At 53.1% G+C, this 7,801-nt stretch overlaps 1 non-coding gene across 1 annotated transcript; it reads left to right on the top strand.

The window, feature by feature from the left end:
- The first annotated feature begins 7,455 nt into the window (after positions 1 to 7,455).
- LOC149328152 (U5 spliceosomal RNA) lies at positions 7,456 to 7,581 on the top strand. The gene has a single exon (XR_016285881.1). It is a non-coding gene; the product is annotated as a U5 spliceosomal RNA (small nuclear RNA).
- The last annotated feature ends 220 nt before the right edge of the window (positions 7,582 to 7,801 follow it).

Below are 7,801 nucleotides of genomic sequence, written 5' to 3'. Positions count from 1 at the left end.
TGATGGGCCAGCTCATTGCCGTCAATCCCTGAATGCCCAGGGACCCAGCGGAGGAAAACGATGGAAGGCTGCAGTGCGGAGACCGCTCGTTCGACCTCCTGTTGGAGAGAAGGGGTCAGGGTGCGTTTCTGTATGTGGTGTATAGCGGGTTGTGAGTCCGAATAGACTTTGTACTCTTGGAGAGAGGGAAGGAGGGAAAATGACTGGAGGGCATGCGCAATGGCGAGGACCTCGAGGGACAATGCGTCTGGAGGGTGTAGATACGGCCCGCTGGTGTGGGTTTCAGGAGCAGGGAGGTGTGGACGGTACAGGGCGTAGCCGCAGGAACCTCGAGGAGCCACGAAGGAGGCATCCGTGTAAGCTACACCCTGGGTATCAAAGAGAGGGGAATGGTGCTGTGCGGCCGCATGACGACGTCCGGCGTGCAGGACGGCGACATGTTGGTCGGGAGGGGAAGGATACGAAGATTGGGGGCGGGGGTGGGAACAGGAGAGGTAAACGGGGAGATTGAAATGGGCGAGGTACCCGCTTGAGTCAATAACCACTGACCCTGACGGGTAAGGGAAAGCAGGGCAAGCTGCGAGTCACGATGGAGACTGAGAAGAGAACGAAGAGGATGGAAGAGGCCTGTGGCAAAGAGCTTAGTGGTAGAGGTAGTGATAGGGAGGTTGAGAGCTGCCTTGCAGAGGCCCACAAGGGCAGTCTCGAGAGCGTTAAGCTGAGTCTGATTGAAGGAAGCGTAGGGTGCAAAGTACAAGACCTTGTTGAGGGCCAGGGCGTGGGCAACTCGGCACGCGTGAGCCTCGTGGAGACCTGAGCGTCGAGTGACCACGCGCCGCAGGAGGTGAGTTACAGAGTGGCAGGTGGTGACAGCGCGGTGAAGGGATTGCACATTCTTAGCCGCATGCAAAGGGAAGCCAAGAACTTTGCTCTGTGTGACGACAGGAATGGGAGAGCCAGAAAGGTGGAGAGAGACGAAGTGGTTGTGTGAGCGCTGGTAGGAGGAATGGTTGAGAAGGAGAAGGTCGGATTTCTCAGGAGCAGGAGAGAGGCCAGCGGTGGTGAGAAAGGAGTCGATGAGATCTAGGCCACGTTGCAGGGTGTCCTGCACGTGACGGGGAGAGCCAGATGAACACCAGAGAGTGATGTCATCTGCGTAAAATATATGATGCAGGTCGGGAATTTCAGCTAGCTGGGAGGCGAGAGGGGCCATAGCGAGATTGAAAAGGGTAGGAGAGAGAACAGCACCTTGAGGAGTGCCACGGGTGAGGTGGTGTGGGTTAGACAAGTGGGTATCTACTCGAAAGCGAGCCACACGTTTAGAGAGGAATGAGCGGATATAGGAGTACATGCGGGAGCCACAATCGAAAGAGGCGAGTTGAGAAAGGATGTGATCGTGGCAAACACCGTCAAAGGCCTTGCGAACATCGACGGTCACAAGTGCGTAAATTTGAGTAGGTGTAGGGGACAGGAACGTTTGCTGGAGAATCAGAAACATGTCCTGTGCACAGACGAGGCGTCGGAAGCCAATGAGAGAATGAGGGAAGAACTGTGCACAGACGAGGCGTCGGAAGCCAATGAGAGAATGGGGGAAGAACTTCCGTGCCTCAAGAAAATCAGAGAGGCGAGTCAGAGCCATTCGCTCAAGGGTCTTACCAACGCACGACGTCAGGGAGATTGGACGGAGGTTAGAGAGAGAGGGAGGTTTGGCCGGGTTTGGAATCATAGAAATAAGGGAGGATGTCCAGGAGCTCGGCAAGCAGCCGCTCTCCCGGGCATCATTGTAGGTTTGAAGGAGGAATTCTTTGGCGCAGTCAGGAAGGTTGCGAAGTGTGGTGTATTTAATGGCATCCTTACCGGGAGCCGAGCGTGTAGAATTAGTAGCCAGAGCAGATTCGAGCTCCCGGAGAGTGAAGCATTGGTCCAGATCTGGGTTAGGTCCACCCGAGTACACCGGGTAGGAGGGTGCCAGAGGGGGCGGGAGGTAGAGAGAGGCGAGTTGATCAAAAACTTCGGAGAGAGTCCCCTGAGTGAGGGCTTTAGCTAGAGTGGGAGCAAGGGCAGCTTAGTGCCAAGGAGGGATTTAAAGAGAGGCCATGCGGATCGCGAGTGCAATGCAGAATCAAGGCCATCAAAAAGAGCACTCCAGCGAGAGTGCTCGAGGGAGGCGCAGTGGGCGACGATCTCGGCCCGCAAAGCAGTGATCCGGGAGGAAAGTTGAGCATCGTGTGGTTGGGAGCGAAAGGAGCGTTGAAGACGTTTACGGCGACGCCATAAACGGAGAAGGTGAGGATCTGGGTCTTGGATTGGGTAACGAGAGCGAACGCGACGGCTACTGGACGTGAGCGCTGCAGAGATGCGCGACGTCCAGTCGTCGTAGGATTGATAGGAGTCGGAGGCGAGATTAGTGCGAAAAGCATGCCAGTCAGTGTGAATATTCGGATGACAGCGAGGGATGTGGGAGAGAGAGGTGGTGATATGGATGAGAAAGTGGTCACTTAGAAGAGTTTCGGCTGTCACCTGCCAGTGAAAGGAAAGTGAACCCCGAGAGAAAGTGAGGTCGGGTGTCGTAGGGCGTTGTGAGGCAGTGCCCGCTCGAGTAGGAGAGCCAGGAGTATTAAGAAGGGTGAGGTGGCGTTCCTGGGCCAGACAATGGAGGAGGCGGCCGGGTTTGAGGGTTTGTGGGTAGCCCCAGAGTGTGTGAGGGGCATTAAAGTCACCACCAAAGAGGAGATGGGAGGTAGAAGAAAGAGAGTAAAGGAATTTGCCCAGAGCAGAGAATAAAGAGGAAGTGACAGGGGGGGTTGTAAAAAGACAAAAGGACGAGTGAGATGCGGGAAGAAGGGTGGTAATAAACCACACCAACTAAATATTTAAGGAGGGTGGAGGGGATGTCAATTTGCTCTACGAGCACGTCACTGCGTACATAAATAGACGCAAGTGGTGTGGCCGTAGTGGCATGGTAGGCGCGGTAGCCTGGGACGTTGCGGGCCGTCCGGGTCTCCTGGAGAAGGAGAAAATGAGGTAGGGAGGGGCGGGTGAGTTGATACTGGTGGAGGGGGGTCTTATTGTGGCAAAGATTTCGGCAGTTCCACTGCACAATCTCGAGGTCCTCGCCAAACGCCATTATGATAGTGGAGAGGAACGCGATGGTACGCGTTCCTTCTTTTTTGCCGGGGGCAGTGACTCATGGACGGATTGGAGCATAGATGCGAAGGATTCCAATTGCTTTGATTGTGCTTGGAGGGTGGTAAGGATCTGGAGAACCGAAGTTTCCAGCTGAACCAAGCGAGTGTGATGTGCCTGTGTGGTGGTTTCTACAAGGTCAGCCAAAGGGGCGACCTGGGCGCTGGAGGAAGGAGTGGTGAACGTGGCAAGGTGCTCATTTAGCTTGCTAAGCTGGGAGGTAAGAGAGGAGGTGGTTGTCAGGAGGGTTTGAGTCAAGGCATGTATCTGCTGTTGTAGATCGTGGGAAATGCGTTGCTGCTCTCGCTGCTGGCGTTCCAGCATTGCGAGCCGGAGGTCGAAGGAGCGGTTCTCGTCAGTCAAGGATGGAGAGGGTGGTGTAGTGGAATAGAGGGACGCTGGCACCGAGGATCCTTTAACTATGGCGGCGTAGGAGCCTGGTGGTGACGTGATCGGAGATGATGGAGATTCATGATTAGAGGAAGAGGAGGAGGAGGAGGAGGAGGCGGGGGAGGAGGAAGGGGTGGTGGGTTGAGTGGCCCGGCGCAAAGCTAGGCGTCGGAGGTATGCAGCTTTAGCACACTCGCGTTGCTTAGCAAGGATGAAGGGGCAAGTGGGGTCGAGGGAGGGGTGGGTGTTCACCTGGCAATGAACGCACCAGGGCTGGGCACACACATGAGCGGAAGGGTCAGCGGGTAGAGGAGCAGCACAGCGACGGCACTTGGCCGGAACGCTGTGCTGGGGGCATTGGTGGGCGCGATGGCCTAGAGTGAGACAACGGGTGCAGGTGGGAGGCTTAGGTTTATGAGGACGGCACCGGAAGGCAACGCGTTTGAAATAAACAAAGTGGGGGATATTGGTACCAGCGAACGTTATGAGCACTGATTGAGTGGATCCCATCATGCGAGCAGCGAGAATATCTGTTTTGAAAGATTCCAGGTCATGCATGAGGTCATCAGGAGTGAAGTGGCCCCCGACGTTATGGATGACGCTGAGGCATGAGATGGGAGGATGGGGGGTGTAAGTTTTGATGGTGACAGGCTTACCATGAAGCTGAAGATGCGTGACAGAGAGTAGGAGGTGGGCGGTGAGAGGAGAATGAGTCTTTAGAAACACAAGGCTTTGGGCTGGCCTGGCCTGAAGGGTGATGTCGGCACTGGTCTTCGAGGAAAGGTGTGCAGCGGAGGCGACTGCGGCGAGTACGTCGTAGAGAGGTAGCTGGGGGGTGAGGGTGCCAGGGGGAAGCTGGATGGCAACTGTGATGAGCTCGGCGCGGGGTCGGGCTGCGGTGGCAGGTTTACGGTTGGCACCGATGGTGGTCCAGCCGATTTCCTGGGAAGGAGTGTCGTCTGCCGGGGACGTCGTAAGGTCCATGTTTGAGTCCTCAGCCGGAGTCTCAATGTGCGACGCGGGTGCCGGGCTGGAGGTCTTGGTGTCAGTGGGACCTTTGGCTGGAGTAGGTGCAGCGGCTCCAGCGGCGGCGACGAACGCAGCCGGCTGCGACGCGTCTATGGCCCCAAAGCTCTTGGCGTCCCTTAGAGCGTGGAGTTGGCTAGGTGTGGACGCTGCGCCGACGACGAACGCTGCCGGCTGCGCCGCGGCCGTCGATCCGGTGCTCCCAGCGTCGCTCAAGGCGTGCAGTGCGGCAGGAATGTGCTCGGTTGCGTGGGCGGCGTTGAACGTACCCGTTTGATAGACGGCTGTCGACGGGGTTGGAACAGGCCCCGCGGTGGCGGCATCGGTGGGTCTGGGCTGCAGGGGCTTTGTCAGACGCTGCATTGCGGCGGTGGAGGCGCGGCGCGTTAGGTTTAGCGAGGCGCCGCGCCGCTTCACAGTTTTGGAGACGCTTGGAGGGCCAGTTCGGCAGCGGGCCGTGATGCCGATGGTTTCCACGTGCTTCGGGAGCCTTCCTGAAGCGATGGAGTGTAAATCCAGGGGCGGGCGAGGCCCTGGACCAGGCCAGGGGCAGGTTAAAGCAGAGCGCGGTAGGCAGCCAGCTAACCAGGGCGGCGCCACCCAGCGGATCTTTCATCGGAGAAGGGTATAACCACAATACCGGACAAATTTGCTCCAGTTATTCCTTTAAACCTGCTATTTCAACACTTGCATCTGCGGGCAAGTAAATGCAACATGCGGTAGGGTTGTAACTGACGTTAACCTATCTAAATTCATTAAGTGTGTCCTCTGCCATGACCCTGTCACTCACTCGTTCGAAAGTGAGATTTGCTTGCTTAATTTCTCGTAGCGGGCTTTAGCACAGACAGCACGTTCGTGGCGATCGATGTATGCGTTCTTCTGTGTGCGTAATCGCGTGGAAAATGCTACCGTTCTTTCGGTGTTATGTATGAAAAGTGTTCACGGTGCACTGTGGTGACTAGTGCAAGCTGGTGAACCATATCCCAATGGCGGTACCTGTAGCCAGCAGCCTACGCCGAAAACTGCTTCAAACCGCCACTAGTTACTGCGACTCACCGGGCTTTTTTTTTCTATGTACAGGTCGTCCCCCTCTGCATGCTGGCATGGCAACAAGTATTAAATCCTTTTTCCAGGTCCTACTAGCCGCCACCCAGGAATGAAAAGTGCATGTCACCCTCAGTGTTGTCGGTAACTCGTTACAAGTGACGGCGTTACCGGTAACGCGTTACTTTTTTCGGTAACCTAGTAACGTACTCGTTACCATTTCGGAACTGTAACGGGTAACATACTTACGTTAACATTTTTCGGTAACGTGAGGTGTCACGTTACTAGTTACTTTTTATTATGTTGCAATTTGCAAATGATATTTGCAAATGATGTTGCAAATAAACAAATTCTACCAGTTTTCTCGGACTCTTGTTGCGGCTCGCATGCATGCCAAAAAACATCTGCCCTTGACGAAGCACTCAACTAAAAAAAACAGCACGAACACGCCGTCACGCACTTGTCTTCACCCCCAAACCACTCACACACACAACTCTCTAAAGGGTGGACGCATGCCGAGCCACCAATGGACCATTTGCAGAAATCTGTACGTCAGTTTCTGCGTAAGCTTGTTTTCCAACCAAAAGGTCTCGTTCCCAGGCGACACTCTCGCATTCTTGGTGGAAGCAGTTCCCTCTTCTGAGCAAAGCCAGGAATGTCGCCAGTTTACTTCAAGATGCCCCCAAGAGAGCCGTCGAAGGAGTACAATGGTACAGCACAGAAAAGGAGACTGCAGTCAGCAGGGCTGTTTCCAACTGTGGCTACGTTTCTAGTTGAGTTCCTAAGCGAGCGAAGCTTACCTCGAACACCCTGACGTAAACACTTGAATTTTTGCGATAATTATGCAGGTTCAAGTAAAAAAAATTGTTTATGTGCGCAAATATATCTTTTCCGCAACTATGACATTTAAACATTTCTTTATTGCTACAGAATTTCCGCGTATTTCGGAAGAAAACGCACGCCGGAATTGGTGTAAATTTGTTATGTTCAGCTATGGTGTTTTTCTGAAGTTGGAATTAAATGAAGTATGAGCTTTATAAAATTGTTATCTTGAGTTCTTACAGCGAAGACGCAGTGATTAAAACTAACGGCCATTGAGAAACGGCAAAGTAACGAGCGTGACGTTTTTTTCGGTAACGGCAACGGTAACGCGTTACCTTTTTTTGTAGGTAAAGTAGGTCGGTAATGCGTTTTTTTTAGTGTAACGAGTAACGTATTTAGTTACTTTTTTTTTGGTAATGCCTATAACACTGGTTCTATGCTTGCCTCGCAGTCTGGATGTCCTGAATTCAATATCCCGCATATTCGCACTCAGGCTATGAGGGACGCCGTAGTGAAGGGCTCCGGAAATTTCGACCACCTGGGGACCTTAAATGTGCACTGACATCGCACTATACACGGCCCTCTAGAATTTTAGATCCATCGAAATTCTAGTGCCGCGGCCGATTTCGAATCCGCGTCTTTCGTGTCAGCAGCCGAGCGCCATAACCACTAAGCCACCATGACGGACAGGCAGAAATTTTATTTTTCTTTCCCTCGTCACATGGATTTTCGGAAGTCATTGATTTGGACATCTGGATTTGTTGCTGATGAGTCATATAATTCTCTCGCAATGAAAACCGGCCTCACAGATACCTTAGTAGGATAAACGCTCGGGAGAGTATATGAGCCAGAGCTTGGTCAGGTTTCTTGAAGAGAATATTCTCAACCACCTACTCTAGCTTAACTACAGCCTTTCTATACCATATATGGCAAGTGTTCAAAATAAAAAAAATCATCCCCAGCGCTTCGGTCAGTGCTTAACAAAGACGAGAAAGGCCTCTCCTCAATTCCGCGTACTGATCTTTCGCCTTTTGCTAAAGATCACCGTGGGGAGGGGCATTCCAATGAGCCTATAGGACAATTTTTGTGGGCCCTTGCCCGTTTCGGTGAGGTCTATTTCTTTTTTTCGCAGAAGCGTCGTGCTTCCTCGTCACCATCTAAATCTAGTTCTCATGAGATAAAAGCTAGAAAAGTACCACCAAAACTTCTTCCCAATGTTGATATCCTCAAAGAGGCGGTGTCTGCCTCTTCAATTCATCAGTAATCATGGCAGGTATCAAAGTGTTACAATGGAATTGCCGCTCCATACTCTCTTCTCTTCCAGATCTAGAAC

Source organism: Amblyomma mixtum, chromosome 9, assembly GCF_055824585.1.
Source record: "Amblyomma mixtum isolate Tamu chromosome 9, ASM5582458v1, whole genome shotgun sequence".
NCBI classification, from domain to species: domain Eukaryota; kingdom Metazoa; phylum Arthropoda; class Arachnida; order Ixodida; family Ixodidae; genus Amblyomma; species Amblyomma mixtum.
This window is presented reverse-complemented; position numbering and strand designations above follow the sequence as displayed.